At 40.3% G+C, this 12,246-nt stretch overlaps 2 long non-coding RNA genes across 13 annotated transcripts in view; one reads left to right on the top strand and one right to left on the bottom strand.

Moving 5' to 3' along the window:
- Positions 1-6: 6 nt before the first annotated feature.
- LOC147753746 (uncharacterized) overlaps positions 7-12,246 on the bottom strand; it is a 33,083-nt gene continuing 20,843 nt past the window's right edge. For 3 of the 12 annotated variants that reach the window (XR_015310237.1, XR_015310239.1, XR_015310245.1), the window contains 2 exons: positions 1,675-1,730; positions 7-1,476 (listed from right to left, as the gene is read on the bottom strand). This is a non-coding gene — a long non-coding RNA (uncharacterized LOC147753746). Of the gene's footprint in view, positions 1,731-2,885; positions 2,938-3,118; positions 3,206-12,246 lie in introns of those variants that run through there. The other 9 variants (XR_015310243.1, XR_015310241.1, XR_015310240.1 and 6 more) reach the window with 5 other exon arrangements.
- The window catches only part of LOC111258659 (uncharacterized), a gene marked incomplete at its 5' end in the record, with an annotated part of 33,585 nt that continues 24,366 nt past the window's right edge, over positions 3,028-12,246 (top strand). Inside the window, 1 exon segment of the long non-coding RNA XR_015310247.1 lies at positions 3,028-3,156. This is a non-coding gene — a long non-coding RNA (uncharacterized LOC111258659).

Here is a 12,246-nt window from a genome sequence, read left to right on the forward strand (position 1 = left end):
ATATATATATATATATGTAATATATAATAATATATATTTAAGATTGTTCAGTAGGACACGTAACACAGTGAAATCGAATTTCTTCGCCAACTGTCTTCTATTTCACTATTACTACTAATGATCTTTCTTTATTAAATAGTATAAATCTGACGTGCGACAGTGTAGAAGGCGTCGAAAGACAACCTCAGCATTATGTTAAGGTCTGAATAATTTCCTTATTGAAAACATGTCGAGATTTTGGAAAAATGGTAACCTGTGGGAGCAATATTTAGTGAGGATGGTGAGATTTTTACTGTCTGAGGTTAAGCGTTATCGTGTAATAAAAGCGGTTTGTCTCTGCTCACTAATCGTGGCTTCTCCGATCTCTCCCGTGACAGCATAGTGAGTGACGGCTTTGGGTGTTAAACACAGAAACAGAGAACTTGGAATCTCAGTGCAGAGACACTTCATCCCGTGATGGCAGCCCACCGTTTGAAGTAATGCTTACCAGGACTCTTGAAGCTGTAGTATATAAAATTTGTTTTACGCCATCAAACAGACTATAAATCGTTGTAGCTGTATATTCGCTTTAACATGATGTCCGGCCAGTTTGATTGCATCAATTCAACGATGTGACAGCGTGCGATTATGGTAGAGGCTCAGTTTTCCAACACAAGTCACAAACGTAACAATGGATCCCGGTAATAACGTGAGAGAAAAAAAAATTGGCGTCTCTACGTTTCTACCCTTGATCTTTGCCCAAATCATGCAACACTCATTTGTTCTCTTTTTTTATTTTATTAATTTGACTTAAACCTGACTGTTTGAGTTCAAAATTTTTCCTCCGGAAGCCTCTGAGCCAATGGCTTGCGGTGTTTCTAATAGTTAATCTTTCACCGAACATAAGGTTTATAAGGCGAGTCGTCTCTGCAGTTGTAGCTCCAAGGTGAGACTGCTAAAATTCTGAGCGACGGTATCCGGGTGAACGGTCCGTGATTTCACACACTACAAATGAATTTTGAATAGAAAAATGAGGTGCCGCGAAATGCGGCACCGTTATGAAATAGCGTCATATTAAAACTTGTACTTAGTGACTTGATATATATATGTATATATAGGGGCCATAATCTTATAAATTTGATCAGTGGAATGAAACATGTTGGTCGAGCACTGAAGAGACAGACTAAATGAAATGCATATATAACTCGTGATGAATAACTAAGTTTTCAGCTCAGAGGGCACCGGGCATTTTGTGATTAGTACTTGTTCTATCTGCCCTTAGCACTTCCTGATTCTGCCCCTAACGGTGCCCAGCCATGTGAAGATGTACAATGTCTCTTAACTAGATGGCTTTAACGTTACTTATTTGAATATGAATCGCATCAGGTCAGCATTGGTGCCATTCGAAAGCTGAAAGTTGGCTGTAACAGATGTGCTAACATCGTAAGGATGCTTGTATTCGGACTTAAAGGCGTCTTGAGGGTACGTGAAGAATATCTGCAAAAATTCACAATATTTTATTACGGTATATTTTATTACGATAAGAGCACAAATGCTGTCTAGCCTAAAGCAAAAAAAAAAACTTATTTATAGTTAAGATGCGTTATCGGAAGAAATAGTCTGAAGATGGTTCTGTCGCTTTCGTTCTGAAGATTTTGATGTGACGGGTGCTCCTGATAGTGGCAAACCAACTACCGAGGAGGCTGATGAAATTGATGCGAAAGTTGAGCAAAGGCGATGCGTGAGCAGTCCTGGAACCAACAAGGAACTAACATTCATTAAAACAATTTTAAACAATTTGAAGAACGATGGCTGCAAAAAAAGCTCGATGTTTGGATGCCGTATGAATTCAAGCGAGATTCTATTTCCATCAGCGAAGTAATAAAATCGAGCCATTTCTAAAGTGGTTAACGACGAGTATTTAAAAATGGATCACATACGACAATAATGTGCAAAGCAAAAAAAAAATTAAGAAGAATGTAGCCCATAATTTGTGGCAAAGCCAACACTGACGCTAAGGAAGGTAATGTTATGTGTTAAGTGGGATTTAGAGAGGAAACGTGCATTATGAGCTGCCGCCTGGTAAATAATGAACTCGGACTTCTACTGATAACAGCCAACAAAATTCCCACAAGCTGTTGAAAAAACGGATTGAAACTAGTGAACTGAAAAGGCTGTTCCATTATAACAAAACCAAACCACACACATCTTTAACTACTTGGCAAAAATTCAGAGAACTTAGGTGAAAAATTTTAGTGCATCCGCTGTTTAGCAACTTAGTTGCAAAGGAAGGTATGCAAAAGTAATTTCTCACAATTTTTCGCTCAGGAAGTTACAGAGGGGTAAGATTATTGTATTACCAGAAAAATGGAAAGAAACCATCAACCGAAATAACGCATATTTAGTTAAGTAGTTTTTTTTACATATAAAAATAATTACTTTTAGTTTAAAACGGTCAATATTTTTTTGACAACCGAAGATTGTGCATTAAGAGATGTACGAGAAATCGAGCTTAAATTATTTTGTGTTCAGTGCTATGGGCAGCACTGTTTGAAACAGCTAGCCGAAGTCCCTTTGGGAGGGACGACGTCCACAGGAAGTAAACTGGTAATCTGTACCGACGTCTGCCTAATGTGCCGGTGGTGGTGATGACGACGAAACAAACAATGCTAAGATCGTAAACCAACTGATCGTCCCCGTGTTAGTGCAGGTGGTAGGGTGTTTGCATGATGAAGTTAACAACGACTAACAGTTTAGGTTCGATTTCGTGTGTAGTCACATTTCGTTTCTTGTTGGAAGAGAGCCGTGTGAGGCAATGCCTAACATTTGAGTAACGGACGTAAAACACAAAAAACATCGAAGTGTTAATTGATTGGCATAACGGCGCATATCGTTTTATGTCTTACCTCATTTGTTTATTGTTCCCATCAATTCTTCTACCAACTCGCACTAGCGGAACTGCAAGTAATATACAAATACAGTTACACAACAACAGCAAGTACTTCTACTACTCTTAACAATTATTATCCTTTGCTATTACTGTTTCAGGGCATCGCAAACACAGCCAAAGAAGGGAGCCCGTTGGTCTGCGCAGCACCGCGTCTTGCTTTTCTGCTGCTACCGCTGCTGTTTATGCTGTCTCGATTGCGTTGCCGTTATTGTCTACCAAACATCGCCGTGGGTACCGCTGCTGCTCGCTCATTTGTTGATAGCCATTGTATTCTTTCTGCAAATTACTACAGTGATTACTAAGAATACTGCTACAGATGATCTCTATAGTAAACTAATGAGTGTAGTAGGTCTCAACAGGGAGCTGTTGAAAAAATGCAATTTTGCTTTGCATACGTGAGGCGGCGGGTTTTACGCGGCCAGGACCGCAGCGACTACTGTTATAATGAGCCGATCGGAATCGACGACACCTTAGTTTCACGTGTTTTTTTCTGCACGTGCGACCGCCCGTCCATTCGCCCGTTTGTCAGTCGGCCTTCTTGTGTACGTTTTGCGCTTGTATGCGATTGTATGGCCGTGTGTATTTGTTTCAAGTTAAATTAGGCGGATGCGTGTGCTTACTCGCTTGCCTAGCGACTGCTAACTGTCGATTGGCTGACTTGTTGTCCGATGCTTGCGGCCACGCCGTTGCTGACATCGTTGCTAAGAGTTGTAACAACAGCGAAGCAACTTTGGCGTCACCAGTAACAGTGGCCTGTCAACTGAACATTTGAAGTTAGAATAATGACAACAACAACAAGATGTCGCTATAGGATTTTAACCGCCTTATCCTTTGTCTTTGTTACACGTCGACCGCTGTCGAGCTGCTGGCGCTGCTGTTCCGTACGATGGTTTTGACGGTGATGGGTGCTGGTAATAGTAGCAAATTTTTTTCAGTGTTGTTGTTATAATGTGACACTGCAAAACGCACGCGACTCGTAGCTATGACGGCGCCGGCGGCAGATGCGGTTGTTGCAGTGACCCGTTGTGTTGTCAGCGGAAGCTTGTCGTTTGATTTGTCTAGCTGGTTGGCAGGCAGGCTGGCTAATAATTGGTTGATTAGATGTCTGGTGCCTGGTTGCAATGGTGATGCGAGCGTGATGGTGCTGAGTGCTTATTGCGACCGCATGTGACCGCGTTTGACCGCATTTTCGCTTTACGTTCCGCTCGATGTTCGAGATAATCTATACCTACTATATACGGTAGCGTTATAGCTAATGGTGGCAGATGCAGAGGAAATTGTGAGACAACACAAAACCATCGGGAATAAAGAATTGAATGGTTAACGAATGCGATCGCAATAACTGGGTGGAAGGCGAGAAAGACCAAAATAAGACTGATTAGTTATATGTGTATATATAAATAGAATTGTATGGTGACATTATGGCCGTTACCGTTTCCCTTGTTTTGAATCGTTTGGTCATTAGCTACTTTATGAGATAATAGAGAAATCGTTCTACGAATGAAGTTCTTCAAACTTGTCTCCCGCGAAAAGTATTGCTATAAGGTAGACGTGGGCCGTTCATAGCTCCGATACTGCTCGATAAGTTTAATATAGTTCACTTTTAATACGCAAATAGGATGTATGCGATAGGTTATTGGAAAAAAAAGACTTGCAATGACAGCATAAAAAACATGATCTCATGCACTGCTTGTTAATCATTTTTTAAAAAAGTTTATGATGCTAAAAAGAAATAAACCAGAATATTATTCAATACGCATAGGAACTTCCTAAGTGCGAAAATATGGATCACCACATTAATTTACTAAAAATCTGTTGCGATTTCCTTATTTTCTGAAAATGTAGATTATACTTTATATGAGTCCTTTCTTTTAGTCAGTAATAACGTGCACTGGACATCAGCGCGGGCCTTTTAGAACAATTCCAGCTGGCCTGATGGTATGAAACGCATGCCGCATTTCAGGCTACAGTATACCTAGTATTGGCTTTGAATAAAAAAGTGGCGAAGAGTGGCGGAAATTTATCTTTGCAGTAACGACTGATAGCCAGACCCGAGTGTCTTCTACTCACTTCTTTTAGTACTATACTTTAGGGAAATCCTATAAGTAGATCCCATCGTATACACTTATTTACTATCAAGTTGTTATTCAACTTTCTGAGCTGATTTCGGAATATAGCGAAACCACTATAATTTAACGGACGAGTGTCATCGTTATTCAGCTATTTTTTTGTGGTCGAGCTTGTCATTTTATTGAAATACTTTGATTATGCCCATCTTGCTATTTTTTTGCGGCGTACAACGGTCGTCTTGTTCGGTCAGCGTAAAGCACAATGTCAGCCTAAAACGGCTATCCCATTGTAATCTTACGGCATGCAGTAATGCCTATAAATTAAAACCCATGTCATTTTTAATTGGACACTGTCAAGGCTAAGCATATGTGTGATTGGCACAGGCGTGCGGGGGGTCGGTCTTACGAAAGTACTCCTCACACCCGCCCAGCCTTTACCAGCTTCCCATCAGCTAACGCTGTACACAATGGTGGTGTTGCCTTCACTGGGCTCGTTTTATACTGATTACCTTAAATACAGTTTTGTAAGTAGATAGGCACTGATTTGCATGACTGAGATACCACTATGTTATCGTTGCCAATGTTTTTGGTAAATACGGCTAGTAAAACGAATTCCCTATCCTATAGAGGTAAAAAAAATTTTTGTTCTTTCAAGAATTCGGGTATAGGGGCGCAGACATGGAAATAATATCATTATTACAACATTGGGCGACAGACAAGTGACTCCTAGAAAGACGTACGTGCGCCTGCGATTGCTTCGACATGTTATATCACGAATAATATGGTTCCTTTTTTCTTCATGATAACAACCCGTTCATTAACATATTAGACACTAGAAAAAAAATGACACTAACACATCCAAAGCAGCTGTTATTATTTTTGCAAAGAATATGCTTTAAACCATTAATTTTGCTTAACATAAAGCGGGCGCGTCGCTACGTGTTGTCTCGAGAAACATAGCTACCTTCGTGTTAGGTAATATATGCCGTTTGAGCTTTTCTACGTTACACAAGATATTAACTACGCCACTTTTTGTTCTTTTTCATCCCAATATTCCTAATGACTGTGGTTATTGAAGTGCAAGAAGTCGTCACTCAAGCTTGTTTTCGTCATAGTGGCACGCGAAATGTCTTTGTCTGGCGTCCATTGGAAGTGGTGTTAACGCCGCTGCTGCTGCCCACCCACACTAGCGAAGTCGCTCTCGCCGGTGGCCGTCGATGGCTCCAGCTGCTACTCGCCAGCTGTTGCTATTGCCATCGTCGGTAAGCGGCCAGCCATTGCACTAATCTGTGCTTTTACGCTGTCACAGTCCCTATTAAGTCTGCTGCCGGCTGCTACTCAAGAGGCGCAAATTTCATGCTGATCTTGATCACAATAGCGTTATTGTTGAAGTAGTAGCGACACGACTCACTCACAGACAGACACCAATGCGAAAAAATAATAACAATGCCTAAGAATCCGACAGGAGCTCGTTAAACTGTTTTTGTGAAAAAGCCGATTGATTTTTCTTTGTATTGAAGAGCACCGGTTGTTACCGTATGAGGGTGATGAAGCTGGCGGACGAACATAGAAGCATAGCTGAACATAGACGAACATAGCTGACAGACAGCTTCAATAGATGATAAAGGGAAGAACTTTTGCCGGTACAATTAGCGTCACACTTCGACATGAGGCGATATGTATAAACAAAAATCAATCTGCTAGCTAAACAGGTAAAATATTTTTGGAAGTAACGGGGGGAGCTGGAGAAGAGCAGGCATGGCAGCGGATATCGCTAATTCTGCTGCTACTTCAAAAGGCGACCCCATGCTTGCTCCAACCGCGCAATTTGTACGCAGCAAGCTATGTATTGTCGTACATATCGTTGATTATTTTTATATTACACATAACATAAAAAGTTAGTGCTACAATTGTCGAGAAAAATGGCGGGCATCATGATTTTAACTGAATTAAAATATTTGTTGTTGCTATTGCCACTGCGAGCTGTCCATTAACATTGGTATTTAATTGCGCTATATATATACTATAGAGAATTGAGGATTATAGCGCTAATGGGAAGATCGAGTAATGACAATACGGACTTTTTTTTGTCTGTCTATAGTGGAACCTTGCTGTTCACGAATCCTAATGCTAAACGTTATCAGTACCGGAAAGACAACGAGAGATTGGCCGTACCAAAAATCCAGTCAGTTACGTGGTCGCACTGTAGACCGCTAGCAGGACTCACGCAGCGAAGGCGACCATCTTTGGTACACTCTGTTTCGATTTATTTTTTTCTAATCTAGGAAGCGATTGAGCTCATTATACGCGTCTGTTTTTGCCAATTTGCGTGAGATCGTTATGCAACGTTATAGCATGAAAAGGCGTGGAAAACATGGAAACAAAGTCGATATGCATACAAACCAAGCCATAATGTAGCGACTGCCAGCTTTTACTGCTGGAGTACCTCTTGTTTAAGCTGGCCATAAGTAAGCTTGCTCCCACATAATATTTGGAGCAAACCCGATCTCACTGCTCGCTAGCGTTCTTGACAGCCGCTTTATTTCCTCTAGCGTTCAATCCCACAACAATGATCGGTTATTGAACACGAGAATACAAAGACCTAACTGTATAGAACATGTATTTTTCTGATATATGGCTTTTCTTGGTATAAACTGCACGCTAGCTTTGAATTACCAGCAAACAGTAAATTTAGATAGGCTGTAAAATGCTGGATGTCGTCACAAAACTTCTGCCGTATGTCACATCATGTTGTTACCACCAACGTACCCTGTGATATTTGCTTAAATACATTCATCTACCATTATACGATTTAACGTTTGCACTAGTTTTCTTTACGATTCCTGCTAACACTCTCTCTAGTGTGTTATACATGTAATATATTTACTGCTAGTGTACGATATTCGTATATGGGATATATGGGATGTTATAACATTTGTAAAACTGTCGAAAAGTAGTGACTATTTCAGAGACTATTTCAAGGCTAAACTGCATGCTCAAGTGCACGGTCCGCCTTGGTTGGGATGGTTTCAGCATACGTAACGCGTGACATCTAAACCCTCGGTGATTCATAGGCGTATAGATCATCTCGATCTTCATCAGGTCGTCAACCTGATTTTTGGCTCATATCATAGAGCACTGATATGTAAAGTGATACATTCACTAGTAGCACTACTTCTACGGTTATTTGAATTTCTACGCCACTGGCGGACGGCAAATACCAATCAAATGTACAGCATTACAGAGTAATATAGGGGCCCTTTTTGGCACGGTACGTAACGTCGTTGCATAGCTATTATTTTACATCTAGGGATAAACGGATGCTTCTGTGGTCAGGACACCGTAGTCTAACGTATCCGCATATCCTCATGTAGAAAAAAAATAGTTGCGGTGTTACGTGAGAGACACGGTTTCAATGGTCTAACAAACGACATATGAAAACAGACAGTATTTGGCAAATTGTTATTTCTATTCATTATCGCAAACCGTTGATGAGTCTCAAGAAAGTGAATAAACTTTTTCTCCAAAATAATAGACAAAAACTGAATATCTAAGTCGGCCATTGGTGGAAAATTCCGCTCAGGAGAGAATATGCCTTAGCGTAAAATAGATTACTGATAAATCCATTGATTTATGACGAATTCAAAAGCATCAAGTGTTTTGTAAGTGAGCTGTCGCCATTTGATGCCACGCTTTACGGCCCTGACTTGGAGCAATACTGTGTAAGACGTCGCTGATACTAAAATGGATGCTTTTATTAAATAATGAATGGTTCGATGCGATTTAATGAGCTACGCCTGTCTGATAGCGATAGCAATTGCGCTGCTGTGACGGGCCGAAATGTACCATTTTGTCATTGCAAGTCAACATGGCGTAACCGTTTTCTGGTCATGAAAAATGATCCGCAATTATTGTTTTTACTACTTGACCCATTTTAAGCGGTTTATATAAGACGATATTTACTGTCCGTCCGAACTAATTCGGTTAATCTTTGTTTTGGCCGTTCTGTACCGTGCAAGTGTTTGGTTTGGCAGCCAAGCCGTCAGAACGTTCAGGGGTGACCATGTGCCCAATTCAACCCGACTTTTAGCGGCTTTTAAGCTTTTAATGTCAATCCAACAACTGTCATGAGTAAGGGATCCTTAGATATTTTATCGAATTTATAGACCATTCTAAATGCTACCTATAATGGCAACTACAGAATTTCTCCAGCCGCGGTTGCACCTATCGGTAATGAGCCGCGTGTTTGAATAGCACTCAATACCAAACCTACCTTTACCTAAACAAAAAACGGTTCATACTATTGAAAGTAATCTATAAGAATAGCTAATGCGATAAAAATGTGCGAATCCGACCCGTCGCCTTTGACAGAAATCAAATGAAATCAATAAGCATAGATCAATGGCGGACCAATCGAATATAATCTATCTATGGCTAACTTCAATAGCTACCCGAGCCATTTGTGCTAATATACTGCAATATAAATTATTTGATATGAAATTCTCTGAGCAAAACAGCCTTGCTGCTTTCAGTTCGACCCAACAACTTGCTAATAAAGGCTTGACTAGTAAAAAGAACTTGGATAGCGTACACAGACTACTCTTAAAAAGAATCGCCGAAACTTTTATGTATGAATCTGCACCTCCTGCAATAAAAAAAATAGCCGCCTCAATTTTGCCATGAAACCAATTTCTACGTTATTAAAGTGAATAGCTAAATTACGGTATTGAACAAGAAAACTTGATTAATCAGTATCCAGCACTTTTGTATATTTACAATCTTTTCGAATATTAATTTGTCGAATTCATAGGTCATAAAAGTGATTCTCTGAGATCAGGGTTCTCTAGTTTTGCGAAAGCTTCAGGTTGAAACTTTAAGGGTTATTGTTTTACCTCTGCGGCATAAAAGTGAAAAGGCCTTTAGGCCTAGCGTATCTGCAAGTCTGTACTTCAACAAAGTTAAACTGGAAAGCGCTCGGCAAGAAAAGCTGCTGGTATAGTTTATTTGACAACATCGTTTATAAGCGAAAATAGTGGCACCGCTGGTGGGCGCAGATTGACATAGCGGAAGTGAAGCAGCTCAGTGCTGGCTGGTAACGTTAGCCACTAAAGCAATGAAAAGCAAAGGGATGTATTTCCGAACGATGTTGAGTAGCCTCGGCCGCCTTTCCTTAAACAAGACAATACGAACCCGTGAAATAACAGCATTTGAGTCTGTAGATCCCTCGAGAGAAGGCAAAAGCTACAAACCGTAGACATGGGTAAGATCCCCCTGTTTGTCCGCGTTCCCTTTCCTGAGCCTCTCTATACCGTTGCGTTGGTCGCCGCGTTGGATATGCGACTACTGCGGCGAATTGACGTTACAGCTAAAGCACTGAATATTTGATTTAGCTTCTGTGCCTTCTTGCTATCTCCCTAAATTGTGTCAGCTAACGCAAGATCATAGGATAGGGTCAACTTAGAACGCTAAATACCATAATGTGATTGGGTTGCTCATTCACAGAAAACTAAAATGGCTTTAGTTCACGTACAAGTGGCAACGCTGTATATATTAGTTAACCTACACAGTGGATGTAACCCTATGACTTGATAAATCCGTTGCGGTTAATACCAAAGCATCCGTACAGACACCACTGTATATTTTCTAGGCTTGTACTTCATTTGTCCACAAGTCCCTTATACGTATAAAAAAAAAGCGTACTAAAGAAGGAAATGATTTTATCGAAAAATTATTTCGGTGGTTATTACGTACTGTTCCAGAAATTGAGACTAATTTGGTAGTACGATGTTATGATAAAATTATTGGGTAAATTGCTCATTCATTGCGAGCACGCAGCACTCGATGTTTTGTCTACGTAATAGCTGCGTAAAAAACTGAAGTGATTTTTCCTCTTGTGGTCACATTGTTGCCATTTGACAGCTTGGTACGACTATTTCGATGGTAGTGATTGAAGAACACCCTATGCTACTTTAAGCTGCCTCAACCTCATTTCATTTAGATTTTCGATCGGTTAGATGCAAGTTTTTAATGTGCGTATAGCGCGCACTTATGTTAGTTTCCTCCCTGAGAACGCACTATCTCCAATTTATTGTAAAAGAACAACACCTATCCGATCCTCTTTTCGAAATACTTCTTTAAGACCGTGAGGTACTGATTTTTAGATAGTCAGCTTATCCTTATTGGCTATATGGCTAGCCTTATATGCTTATTGGCTACACGTTTAGCGGTGATTTTTCCATACGCAGGTAGAGAGAAGTTGAATCTTAATTAATTATTATTATTCTGAATTCAGAATTAATATTCTGGGCAAGCCATTTCCAAACCGATGCTTTCACGGTTACAATTCGATTGTTTCATTTCGTTTTCGAAATCATTTGTTTAAGTGCGGTCGATCGGTCGGTCGTTCGTAGCAAACGAGCGACACTGTTGCTCTCAACATATTAACAACGTTAAGCAAAAGTGGATTTTAGAATCGCCGTTCCCTATTATAAATACGCTGATTGCATCTGTGCACGATCTTGCTTTAGCGTCTGCTAGTTTCGGAAACTAAGCTGAGCTTGACAATTGTAAACACAACGTCTAACGACAGCAATATCTACTGCGTGGTAGGCGGATATTCGTTTTGGTATGATTCTTAATGTATTTCAAACCCCATTTGAAGAGCGCAGATAAAACATCTGTCTTAATCGACGGCATGTTGTTACTGGAATTTTGTGACATCCTATTAACAAAGAAATACATTAAATATTGTGGGATTCGACACATGCAGATGCGTATAGGCAAATGGCGCATGACGGTACAAATTTCACTCCATACACTTGTCCACCGTATCCTAATCTTACGATATTGTTCAATGTCGATAGGCCGTTAGGTTTTAACTTTGACATTACGTTGCAGCTTGGTTCAAGGAGGCGTCCATTCCACTGTTAGTGACGGAGGTGTCTGATACAAATTAAGATGGTATTCTAGATGCCCTAGTAAAACAGTAACGTTTAAACGTAACATTTCGAAAACTGCCATTCGAACGAGACGATTTCTATTACGCATTCTACAAAAGGCAGGGCCAGTGAAAACGTTCCGAGTATACATGTACTAGACTAGAATAATCATAGGTGATATGGTGATCAAAATATCTTGCCTTTCATATGAACAGTGTTCGCGCTGCGCATTTCTCTGTGTACATATCTATTTACTCCAGCCGTCGTGTTCCGTGAAATATTTTATTTGAAGTAGTTGGTAAAAACCGAC

Source organism: Varroa jacobsoni, unplaced genomic scaffold (genome assembly GCF_002532875.2).
Source record: "Varroa jacobsoni isolate VJ856 unplaced genomic scaffold, vjacob_1.0 scaffold_253, whole genome shotgun sequence".
In the NCBI taxonomy this organism is placed as follows: Eukaryota; Metazoa; Arthropoda; class Arachnida; order Mesostigmata; family Varroidae; genus Varroa; species Varroa jacobsoni.